Source organism: Corapipo altera, unplaced genomic scaffold (assembly GCF_003945725.1).
Source record: "Corapipo altera isolate COAL_440 unplaced genomic scaffold, ASM394572v1 49, whole genome shotgun sequence".
Lineage (NCBI taxonomy): Eukaryota > Metazoa > Chordata > Aves > Passeriformes > Pipridae > Corapipo > Corapipo altera.
The window spans coordinates 17,059,605-17,072,512 of NW_020884879.1; the positions used below are offsets into that span (position 1 = coordinate 17,059,605).

General features: G+C 36.1%; 1 long non-coding RNA gene across 1 annotated transcript; it reads right to left on the minus strand.

The window, feature by feature from the left end:
• Positions 1 to 545: 545 nt before the first annotated feature.
• LOC113945115 lies at positions 546 to 8,473 on the minus strand. The gene is made up of 3 exons (XR_003526945.1): positions 8,351 to 8,473; positions 1,115 to 1,249; positions 546 to 674 (listed from the first exon to the last, which is right to left on the minus strand). It is a non-coding gene; the product is annotated as an uncharacterized LOC113945115 (long non-coding RNA).
• Between the last annotated feature and the right edge of the window lie 4,435 nt (positions 8,474 to 12,908).

Below are 12,908 nucleotides of genomic sequence, written 5' to 3' on the forward strand. Positions count from 1 at the left end.
GTTTACATAAGAAAGTGTTTCGCTGAAATAGCTTAGACTACATGGTATATCCTTGTGGAGTCCTCCTGGGAGAAGAGCAAAAGAACTAGCCTTGGAATAAGTGATAGAACATGCTTAGTAGTACTTTCATTCCTTCTTCAGAACACTACAGAACAAAGCTCTTTTCTTAAAAAACCATACATAACTATGAATGGTAGTCATGACGAATTAGTGACTTCTGTGAAAAAATAAAGTTCCTGCTTTAACAAGAACAGAACACCTATGTTTGTGGACATTTCCACCTTTTAGTTTCAGAGTGTTTTCTCATTTTCTTCCAGACCAGTTCCCTGTCCCAATTCACAGCACAGTCTTCTGTCAAAACAGCATGGAGAAGAGGGGACAAACAGCAGCTGTGAGGGTTGAAGAGCAGAAAATATTTAGCCAGCTTTGATCCTTTCTTATTTCAACCTTACTATACTTTACATTAAATTATTTATGAAAGCATAATTCAGTTCATTAAAATGTCAGTTAGGTTCATGTGAAGGACATGAGTAACTTGCCTTGTTGTACACCACTTTCCCATAGTCTTAACATGCATCCAAAAATGAGTTCTGTCTTGAAATCTAATGCACTAATAAGCAGATTGGAGTTTTCCTGATTTTCACCATTTCTTAGATTGTTGACTAGTTTGGATCCTATTATAAAGAGAGGTTTTCTTTTTTAATATGTTGTGCTTTCTGTCACTAGGCAGAAATACTCCTAGCTTTTTTAAAAACAGATCAGATATATTTGTGCAGCCCCACGTGTTCCAAGTAGCAGCGAAATAATTTCTCCAGTACCATCTGTACCTACTTCACTATCCAAAGAGATTCAGTTCCTTCATTTACATGCTCACAATAATAAGATGCCACTGTTGTGTTCATAATATTTACCCAACAAAATCCAAACAGTTGAGCTCAGCCCTTCTCACCCTTTGTACTGCTTCTACCAGGAGTGTTCAAGGTTTAGATAACTCACTGGCAAACTGTTCAGTTGTCTATTCATTAGCTTGCTTTCAAGGCTGATTTAGTTCACTATTACCCACTGCTTTGAAACAGGACTCACTGGCTTGCCATCCGTGTATACATTTCCTCACCTGTGTGTCTTTCAGGTCTGAGGTAAATGTCAGGTTTTCTTATGGTCTTCAAAAAACCTCTTCTGTTTGCATTCTTGTTTTACACATTATGTAATTTAATATTGACTTCATCTTTAGTGTCTTGGTTTCCACCCACTGAAACAATAGAGCAGTTTACAAAGCTGTTCTTTGTAATAACTGACAAGTGTATGCCTGTACAAGTCATCCATTCTGGTTTCGGTGGAAAGCAAATAATGGCGAAAAAGAGAATGGCCATATGTTTTCTTCACAATAGCAATCAAAATAAAAACCTGGTCCTCTCATACCACTTTTTCTGAAAGACTCCTTCTCTCTGTGGGGAAGATGTGTCTGTGATAGATCTGTGGATGGGGGAGAAAGAATCCTTGAAGCTGGGTGTTAGGAGGACTGCAGGCATGTATGGTGGAAGGGAAAGATGGAAAACTGGAGGTTTGAAATTTGTAATACAGCATATGGGGGAATAAAAATTTTATTATTTAGGAAGGGAATACTAGTGATCAGGCCACTGCAGGAAACTGGGAACCAGCTACTGGAGAGAAATAACAAACAGCTTGTGTTTAATTCTCTAGACAGGCTGACTGAGGTTAGAGGAGTGCCAGTACACTTTCTTTTGCTGTTCTGTATATCTGCATCCTAAGAATTGGAAAAACTTTGGAAAGCGTAAGGTGAGAAAAGAATCTGTGTAAAACACAATAGAATAGTTGTGAGAGAAGATGAGTTCCTACAATTTTTTTTTTTGTTAGTGCCATGATGGTGCATTGTTTTCTAATACAAAACATACTATAGAAAATCCTTTCATCTTTGGTTTGGCTTTAACACTCTGTTTAGCAATACAGAAATCACTGCAGTTTGCTGTAGTGTAATTTCCCAGCCTTGAATTTGACTAGAGAATTAGTTGCAACTTTATATAGGTAAGAAGCCATGCTAACCATCATACAAAATCCTTCATCCTACATATTTTATTTTCCACTAGAAAAATAAAGAAAATTAAGATTATCACAACTGAGAAAACTGAAGGAACTATTTCTCCCTTATGGCATGGACATACAATGTTTATGACAAGTCAAAAATGCTAGGCAAGTTTTTCAAATGATGGTAATTTATTTGGCACCAGACTTGAGACTAGCTTATGGATTCAGTACATGCCTGGGAGACACAGGAATACAGGACTGAAATCCCTTCCCTAGACAGGAAAGAAAACAAGAAGTTCTTACTTTGACATGGGCACTGGAGGAAGCAGTGTAGCTGTACCCAAAGAGGAAGGCATCTCTGTTTGTATTTTATGTTTAAGTATGATGCCATTACACAGTACATTCATTTTAGGACTTTTTATTTTAATGTAAGTATAGGTGCGAGAAAAAAAAATCCACAAAACTTCTAGATTGTACTCACTTTCAGAAGACTCCTACCACAAACTTCATAAGAAAGGATATATAATGTTTTCAATAGTCTTTCTTACTTTAATCAACTCCTTACTTAAAATAGAATTCTGTAAGTATTGCAATGACCATCAATTTGTGGTGCAAGGTTTTTCACACTCTTTCTTCCTTTTTTCTAATAGTTTCTATATGTTTTCATTCAAGGGATATTTTTAATATACTATGAACATACACATCTTTATGGGACTTTAAACAAATTAGAGAGTCAATACTGTGAAATTCACTTTGAATGCAATTTAATGTGTGGAAGACTCAAATATATAAATGCAAATATCTTTTTTAAAGTGGGGGTTTCATATTATCATTGATTTTTTCTTCTTTTTTGTTCATAAGATTGTGTACACCAATAATCAAAGTTATAGTCTGTATTAAAAATTGTGCCAAAATAGATAGTGGGTTTTGTGATTGTGACCAAAAGTAACTAAATGCCAGTTATGACAACTGTAATACAGGATATTTAGCACTCAGTGTGCCTTCTAGCTATATAATCATTTATTTTTCCACATTTTGCATATAAGGTATTCAACATTTGGAATATTGTGTAGGTATTTGTAATAAAATACAAAATTATTGGTTACTCACTGAGGTACTTTAATAAGTACCCCACTACACCAAGTGGTGTATGATAGGATTAGAGGAATACATGTATTTTTGAATATGAGGAAAAAAATAAAAATTAGGAAGACCCTGAAATGGTGCTTTTTGTATGTTGTATTATTCCAACTAGCACCTTTTGTTAACTGTTTGGGTAACAAGTAGCACCAACAGAAATGCCTTATAGGTTAGTAGTGGCTGTGATGGGTTGACCTCGGCTGCTGCCAAGTGCCCACCAAGACACTCTATCACTCGCCTTCTCAGCAGGATAAGGGGGAAGAAAACAGGATGGAAAAAAAATTGCGGATCAAGAAAAAGGCAGTTTAATAAGCAACAGTAAGGACTGTGTACCAAAGCAAAGGAAAACAAATGATTTATTCTCCACTTCCCATCAATGGGTAATGTTCAGCCACTTCCCAGGACAAATGCTTCAGTATGTATAGCAGTTGCTCTAGAAGACAAATGTCTTTAATGACAATGCCCCCCCCACTGCCCACTCCATCTTCACCCCACTTCCTTTCTCTTGACATTTTTTACTGAGCACACGTGGCATGGTATGGGACACCCCTTCAGTCAGTTTGAGTCAACTGTACTGGTTGTGTCTTCTCCCAAGATTTTGCTGACTGGTGGGAGGGGAATGCTGTAGAGATGGCCTTGATGCTGTGGGAGCAGTCCTCAGCAGCAGCCAACACAGTGGTGTGTTATCAACACCTTTCCAGCTACCAGTACTAGTAACAGCATTGTGAGGGCTGCTATGGAACAAATTAACATCACCTCAGGTATACCCAATACAGTGAGGCATAAATGAAAGAAAAATATCTCCAAACAAAATGGAAACTGTTGAGTTTTTTTTAAATCCTTTGGCAAAACAAGCTTACTCAATGTGATCATGAATGACTGCAAGGCGATAGAGATAGGACAAGATGAAATACAGAGGTTTCAAACCTAACTCTATTTTGTCTGTAGAGATTGTTTTAACCACATTTTCATACTTTTTTCCAAAGCACTTGGTTGTCCTCTGTCTTTATTTCAAGGTTCCAGGGAGTTGCTCTGTTAAGATGATCAGTTAGGCAGGCTGCCTCTTTCACTATATCATCTTTTCTGTAACTTATTTTGCTTGGAAGAGAAACTCCAAGGTAATAGATGCTGCACCATATTCCAACAGGTCTGCTCATGGCATATAGAACTTCCACCAGAGATCTGGTTAGATGTCTTTGGGAAGTTCTAATTAACATGAAGATTTTGTCTGGTGTTAATAAAATCAGCTATGAGTATCAGAGTTGTTTCCTCATATACTTTTTCTTAATTTTTTGATGGTAAATTATTTTATCATGGATTTCATTTTTTTAATTTGAAATATCAGGGAAATCTTTTTCCCCTTTTCTCCCTCAGCACTTTTTCTTCTATGATTTTAAGCTTCCACTGGGTGGCATAGTTTCTCCCATATAAAATCCAGTATGTGTGATTTTGCAGTAAACTTGGAACTTTGAGCTTCTCTACCTCAGCTATGGCTAAGTCACTGATGGTATAAATGGTAAGAGAATGCACCCTCTGAAGTATGTTCCTTCTATCTATTTATGGCAGTCTGCAGATGGTCTCTGCTTTGAGTTTCTTAAGAACATGTTGAGAAGAATTGCTAGGTAGGTTTCTTTGGTTTTCTCCTTTTATACCCCAGATATCTATGGAAACAAGCACAACTCAATTTATTTGTATATGCCAGATTGTATTTATGAAGCTTTCTCTGGAGATGACAGTATTAGTGAATTTGGAAACAAAGAAAAAAAGTAAGATTTGTGCTGCTCAAGGACCAAACAATAGACATTTGACACTCTTTCTAATAGATTTACAGATCACAGCTGGTTGCAAAATGCAATAAAAAAAACCTTGCAGCAATGCTGGAAGAATTCTTAGAATCTCAAATGGGAAGAAAAACCTTCAATCATCACAAAAGGAAAAGAGTATTCACAAAAAAAAAAAATTAAATTGAACTAAGGGGGTACCAAGGGTCTTCTGCCTTGAATTGTCTGTAGAAATTGAAACTAAATTGCAAAAATATGTTTATCTTTTCATCAATTAGAGTAAACAACTTTCTGTGCCTAAATCTAGCTTTTGTGAATATTTTTATGCTAAATATTAAGAATTGACCCTAACTAGATGCCTAATTTTCTACAAAGTAACTAGGCAATTTTTGTGACATGAAGTTCCGACTTGATGAGAGGGAACCAACATTTTTAAGTCTGGTGTTGGCATCTGCCAGCTCAGCATGCTGTCTGTCACGAGGTGTGTGCTGTCCTTAGCCTCCTTCCAAAGCCACCAATTGTCTAAAAGTTATTTGAATGTCAAATGTTCCTCTAAATTCATCAGTGAAAACTAGTGGAGTGATCCTTCACATTGTGCACAGCTAGGAATCCGATATTCCCTGGTTTGCTTCCAGGCCTTTGAATGTCTTACCAAACTCTTTGAACACACAGAAAGACAATTCCTGACCTGTAGTTTTCGAATGGCATCCAACATCTCATTTCTAATTACTAATGATAATTTCTTTCTTCATACTTTCTGATTAGTAGTTGCATGCTCTGTCCCTGCTCTCCATCTTCCTCACAATTTCCAGTGTTATCCAAATCTATTGTTAGGGCAACAGTCCAGTTCTCCAAATCAAGAGTTGCAAATGTTCAGACAATTTAAAACAAAACAAACAAACAAAACCTCTTGTGAATTTTCTTAATCACACGTAGCAGCACCATTCAGCATGAAAATCAGGAGAAACTGAGTTTTAATTTGAAATATACTTCTCAATTGATGCACCCTTTAGACTGTAGCTGTTTGTGGCTCAAGATGGTATTTCAAATGAGATGGCTAGAAAAGCAGTGAACGAATACCTTTGTTAAATTCCCTGTCTGTGGATAGCTTCTTGGAAACTAAATTAGTCTTTAAGTGTTGCACACTAATGTCAAATAACCACTCTATTGCCAAAAAAATGAGTTGCATCTTTGATCTGAAAACTTCATAAGAAATATTCTCTATAGTGACTAACTTCTTTATCTCCTTCAATTAGTAAACGATTCTGCACGATTTGCAGAAAAATGCCAGGATATGCAAACCAACTCTGAAACTTGCCAAAATACAATAACTGCCTTGAAAACCATTCAGACCTTTTAAGATCTGTCAAAGATTTCACCCTAAATTTAGGAAGATAATGCTAGTACCTTCTTCAACATGCAGTGCCAAATTGTGGGGAAAAAAATATGTGAAGTTTCACTGTGTGGATGTCAGTCTTTGGAGCAAAAAAATGAAGGAATCACTCTACAAAACGCCTAGATTGTTTTGAACACAGTAGTAAGTGAAATGCTTAATCTGTAGAATGGAGATCTGAAAGACATCCCAAATTTAGGCACAGGTTGAATTTTTAAAGTGAATAGATAATGTGCAGACTAAAAAGGTCTGTAGTTAGGTAATTTATTGTTGGGGAGATAAACTTCTGCTTCTCCATGAGGTACTAGACATCAACTACTATCAAAAGAAGAAATTGTGATGAATAAATCATTAGGTCTTGTCCAGCACAGAAGTTACATTTTGCTTGCTAAATAGTTGCTCTATTGTAAAGTCAAAAAGTATGTTTATTCCATTTCAGGTCAGCATCTGTGGATGACAGAAGTGAATGAAACAGATAAAACGATATAAAATAAGCGGATTGTACATAAACGATGCTGTGATACTGATACCTTGGCAACTGCTATATAATTTACTGTACTTTCTTTATATCTCATTATTGCAAAGAAGCATATTCAGGAATTAGGCTAAAAACCTTCTATCCTTCTCTGAGAGAGTATCCTTATGACTAAGCTCTTAGTAAACCTGTGGGGTTTTTGTTTTGTTTTGTTTTTTCTTTTTATGTATTTTTCTTTCCTCTTGCAATGCAGCTAAATGGAATACTTATGGATGGTTTTCAAAACTAGCCTTAGGACATTTTGCCAGTAAAGGGAATTCACTGGCTAACCAGGCCTGGGCTTTATAATTTGAAAAATCTGTTCTGTATTGTTTTAATTTTTTATCAACTGCCTCATGTATCTCAAGGTTGTCATGTACTTTCATCTGTCTTTGTTTCAAAGAGGCCAGATCTTCCAAGTGGATATGATCATTCTCTAACATGTTGAAGTTTACTTGTATCAGTCTTTGACAAAATTTTTTTTCTACTTGCCTAGATTGCTTCAAGTTTTCATGACATTTTAGTTTTGATGTCTTGCCAATATGTTGTATAATGAACTCTACTCTGTTTTCCTACAGTATTTCCTCAACAACTAATTTTTCTGTCTAGTTAAGATGAAATGAGAAAACCACTTGTTCTGTGGCAGTTCCTCATGACTTTATCTGGTCAGGACTCTGTTTTCAGAGGCTTTACCAAAAATTGTGTTAGCTTGTACAGTTGTAGTTGAAGAATATGTCTATCTGGATCCAAGTACTTGAATAGAGTTGCTTAACTGGTGCTCAAAACTTGTGCTTAAAACTGAAAGACATATTCTTCACTTTTTCTTGCATTTAATTGAATTTAACTAACTCTATCTGTCACCTAAAATTCAAAACACAAATTGAAGTGTAGATAGCTGCATTAGGTTATGCTCCAGTCCAAGTCAAATATATTTTGTTTAATGTTTTCCACTATTTTTTTGGAGGATTTGGATGTACAACTTTGCAGAATGAACCTTTGCAGGTTCAGAAAACTCTTAAATATGTAATCAATATTTGAACATATGGCCCATGATATCATTCTGTTGCTGCAATAAAAGTTTGTTCCTTCTCATATGTTTCATTTAGAGAGCTAGAACTGTTGTTTCCTGAAGCTGAATTATTTATCATTTTTCTCTTGATTTTCCAAATTTCAGGTGTTTATCTAGTCATCCTCTCAGTTATCATGTCGTTCAATTGCAGTATCCTGCAGTCCTCTAAGAAATTTGACCCACAGTCAGATCATCTTACGGATATTGAGGACAATCTCCTTTCTGAAAAACTTTCGTGGCATTTGACCTGACCATCTTTATCAAACAGAGTTCATAAATCATTTACCCTGAATGCTACTCCTCATCCTATGTGCTTAAGGCTAAATCTGAATTAAAGCAATCAGCCAGGATGTCAGTCCTCCCATCTTTCTGCACTCTCTTCAGGCCATTATATTGTTTTCTGTACTCACATGTCTTCACTTTGTTTGACAATATCAGTCCAGCAGTTCTGATGCCTGTGGCAGAGCTCCCTGAACCAGGGAATGCAGCTGGTTGCTCTTAATGTTCTGCCCTGGGCTGGGCCCTTCAGCTGTTTCCCTATGACAAAGAACTTTTTTCTAGAAATCCTTCCTAGAATTTCTAGGATACAAATATCCTAATACTATTGTATAACTATCTCTAAACTATCTTTAAAATCCTGAATACTCAGGAACCTACTTATGTCTTTAGCTTGTTAGCTGAGATAGGGTGGAAAGCTTTTCCATGGTCCTACAAGTAAAGATCTTTTACCAAGACCAAGATCTTTTTCTTGGTCATTTCAGCACAGACAATTTAGTTTTATTATCATAAAGGCCTATTCCATAATTACTTGTAATTACTTGGATCTTTGTAGAGTTTGGTTTCAATTTATAGATTGAATCTGATTCATGAAATGGTGTTTTTAATGCTGTCAATTGGGTGGTTTGGCATTATAAAAAAATCTGGTGGCTTTTTAAGTTACATTACATCCTGTAACCATAATAGAAAATACAGAAAACCAAAACAAAACAACATAATTTAATTCCTACTTTTCTTGCTGGAATATGGAAAATTGCTCAGTCTAATTCTGAACAGCTGGTTCTGAATATGTCAAGTTTCGGTTGATTGAATTACCATTAAATAGTATTGAAAAAAATGGCTTATCTCAAAGAAACTAAGCAATCTGATGCCTTATTTGGTAAACAGTCTTGCATCTCTGAAGTCTAGAATTAGATTCAGCCTTAAAATAAATGTTTAAGACCCCAAAAGTATTTTAGTTTTAGAAAACACTCAGAGCTCTCATGCTGACTCTTTTGTTTAAAGAACACTAACTCTAACTTCATGCATAAGTGCTGTGGCATGTCTCTTCTGGTTTTCGCTAAACAAGGACAATCAAGAATTGATAGACAATACATTAATATCCAAAAATAACTTTTTCTTGTCATTACATGGGCTTTTCCACTGACCTTTACTAGGCGATATTTTTAAAATGTTTTAAAAAGCTTAATACATTTTAACTGATAAAAATCTGATCAAGTTCAGCCTATCAGTTTTCCTGAACCTGTGCCAGTTGCATGAGCTGAATCATTCTGGTTTGAGTAATTCCCAAATAAATAAGTGGCAACAGCATTTAGATTTGGATGGATAACTAAGATAGTGAAAGTACTTTAGAAAGACACCAATATATTGTTCTTCAAAACTCTGTTTAAGACTTGTGAATTATGTCGCTAAAGAGAGAGAAGCATATGTGAAAGGAAGAAATGTAGGAAAAGATGTCAAAAAAAGAAACTTCAAATTTTTCCCTCCTAAGTTTAGAATGGGAGTGAGGGAATACTCAAGATGGAAAATCTTTAGGGAAAGTGTATTTAGATGATGATCTCATGACAAACCATCCCAAACTGCTTTGGTTTAGTCTTTGTGACTGTGGGGAAGGACATCAGCTTGTGTGTCCCTAATAGGGGTGTTCTAATAAAGATTAGAGCTGTTTGTTTTGCTTTAAATTAAAATTATTTAATTGGAAAAAGAAGGGTTTAATTTTATTTTTTGAAGGATTTTTTGCCTTCCATTTGTATCAAGCATTACTTGAAATATTTTTGAATCCTGTAAGGAATAAGCCTTAAAACATATTAGGTTTCTTTGTCATTGCTTCACAGTTTATTCTTTCCCACCCTTAAAAAAAAAAAAAAAAAAAAAAAGAAGGAAGCAAAATAAAACACCTCTACCTTGTTATACTGTTGCCTGTCTTTCTTCCATCATAACTGTTTTCTATCAGGGTCATTTTTTTCCTCCTACTATACTGATATGTGTTGTTCATGTACAATAGCTAGGTAAAGTCTGAATTTATAAGCTCTTGATAAAAGAAACCAATCTGACTTGTCTATGTACTTAATCTACAGTGCAGAGCTACTACTCAGCAGGATTTCTGTACAACATCTACTTCCAACTAGCAATGTTAAACCAGAAATAACACCATAACTCTTACACTCCATGTAAGAGTTACGCAGAGGCACCCATAACATGCTACCCATAACCTGTCTTAGAAACCATGTTTTCAAAGTTTTTCTCTTCATAATTTGAGTAATGGAGCCCTTATTACTCTAGGTCCTTGCATGTCTCACTAAAAAAATATAATATTTACCATCTTTAGAAGTATTTTGTTAATCTGAGCATTTCCTGTGTAAAGTAATGCAGTTTTTAAAAAAAACCGCTGAACAAACAAAAAGAGTTAACCTGATTCCACTGAGGGAGAATCTGCCTGTGAGAAATCTCTGCAGCAGACTGAAATCTAGCTGCTGTTAGTTTATTTGCTGGAAGAACACCAGACCATCATTTTGCCCACTTCCCAGAAAAGACTGTCTGTGGGTGTTCTCTTTTCTTTCTCACCAGTAATAGATGAGATCTTGCAATAGACTGACTCCTAGAGAGACTACCTCAAGAAAACTATTGTCATGTAAAACAATTACATCAACCCAAGATCCCTGTTGTTGCCCTTGTACTCTTCCTGTGGTGCAATATCAGTAAAAAATAGTTGCTTCTTTCTTGGAACAAGAAATACAGCAAGAATTACTAAAGCTAATGTTTTGCTGTATTGTTTTGCTTGCTTACAGCCTCCTTTATCACAACCTCTAATTACATTTCTCCTGTGTAAATATGGATAGGAGAAAAAAAATTATTTCACATACTGAAGTCTCCAGGAACATGTGATGATGGGAAGTGGCTTCTCGTACTTGTGTGTCTCAAAATAATGTATTCCTTTGTTTTGGAAAGAAATATTTACAATTTATATTAATCCTTTATCCCATAGGACAGAGAGCCAGCACTGTGATCTCGAGTGCTAAAGGAAACCTGGATGCATGAGTCTTTGTAACCCTCATTATAGTAGCTGGATATCTGGCATAAGCAGGTAAATTCATTCTTGGGACTGTTATGAATCCATTAAGAAAAAGCACACACTGTAAGTTGGGTTTCTTTTCCTGATGTAGTTTATTCTCCTTCCTACTGGTAGAAAAGGCTGACTTCAATGGATCATTGTTATTAATCCTAAAGAAGTTGTCCACTTTCAGCTCTAGTGGTACTGCCCTTAATTTGTTATTCCTGCCCACTAGCTGGAGGGCACAACCTCTGCAGGTTCATGCAAAAGTATATGTAAGGGAGCTCCCTACTCCCTTTGGCAGTCAAGTACGTTAGCTGAAGCCACCTTCACTGATGGACTAAACTGAACTGGACCACTTTGCCAAAACTGATAAAGGATAACTTATTTTCTTGTATCAGAAGACTTAGGAGGTTGGTGACAAATATTAGTGTAACATTATTTTCATCCACCCCAATGTCACAAAGCAGTTATGCTTCTGTCTGTGGAGCTTGTGTTCCTAAAAAGCGCAGTGATTAGCAAGTCAGCAGACAGCAAAGCAATTTTACCTTAAGAATTAATGTAATAGAATGAAAACTAATACAAGGACTTAAGTACAATTTAAATACACAAGGACAGTACGGTGTGGAAGGTGAAGAGTCAGAAGCAGGATCATCAATTGGAGGAGGTGCTGGCTTTTTGGTAGCTGAGATGTTTCAGTATGATCTGTCACAGCTTGCTAACTGTCATCATTACCTCCTTTCCTCATCCTTCATCCTTGAGAGACAACTCAAATTCACTCAAGTTAGAGAAAGATAATGACTATGATGAACCTTTCAGAAATAGGCAGCAAGAAGGCAGAAAATATTAAGGTCAGGATTTCAGCCTCATAAAAGTAACCAAGTTTGACAGACACAAAGTCACAAATGCTAGTCCACAGAAAACCAGCATCTCCTCCAGCTGACAAGCCTAACGATGTTACTGCCTCCTTTCAATAGTTATGCTTTCATCACTGTAATAATCTTCATCAGATAAATTAAGGTCATTAATGCATGACAGATGGAAAAATGAATGGGGAAATGGCGGTGGGCAGGAAAGGATGTTAAACAATTGGTGATGTAACTCTAAAAAAGCAACAGTGCAGGATGTTGCTGTGCTATATATTGAGTAGGGGACATAAGACATTCTGGACTTGGTCTGCATTCAGCAAAAAGGCAAACACTTCCCTGGTGACAACTGTGGTGGTAATGTTATGTCTAGCATAAGCTCTCCATAAATTACTAATACTAGAGTTTATATTGTGGAAGTCATCTTCTTCCCTCACTTCCTTATAATAAGATGTAATGTCATTATATAGTCACAGGCTTTTTATTCAGCAGGACTCTTGTTTCCTTTGGTGTATCAGATGAACGATGCTCACTTAATGAACAATAATCCAGTACTGTTTTCCCTTTGATACTCAGTGTGTGGCCCTCAAAATGATTTAATACATATTGTTCTGAAGACAGAGCTATGAATTCTCTTAGGAGTTTTTCTCACTACAGTGCGTGCATGTGGCTCACAAAGTAATTTATTTTACCGTTGTGGTAGAGGAGTGGCGTTCCACACACAAAGGGTACATTTCAAAATACCTGCTGATTTTGGTTGCCTAATCTGAGACA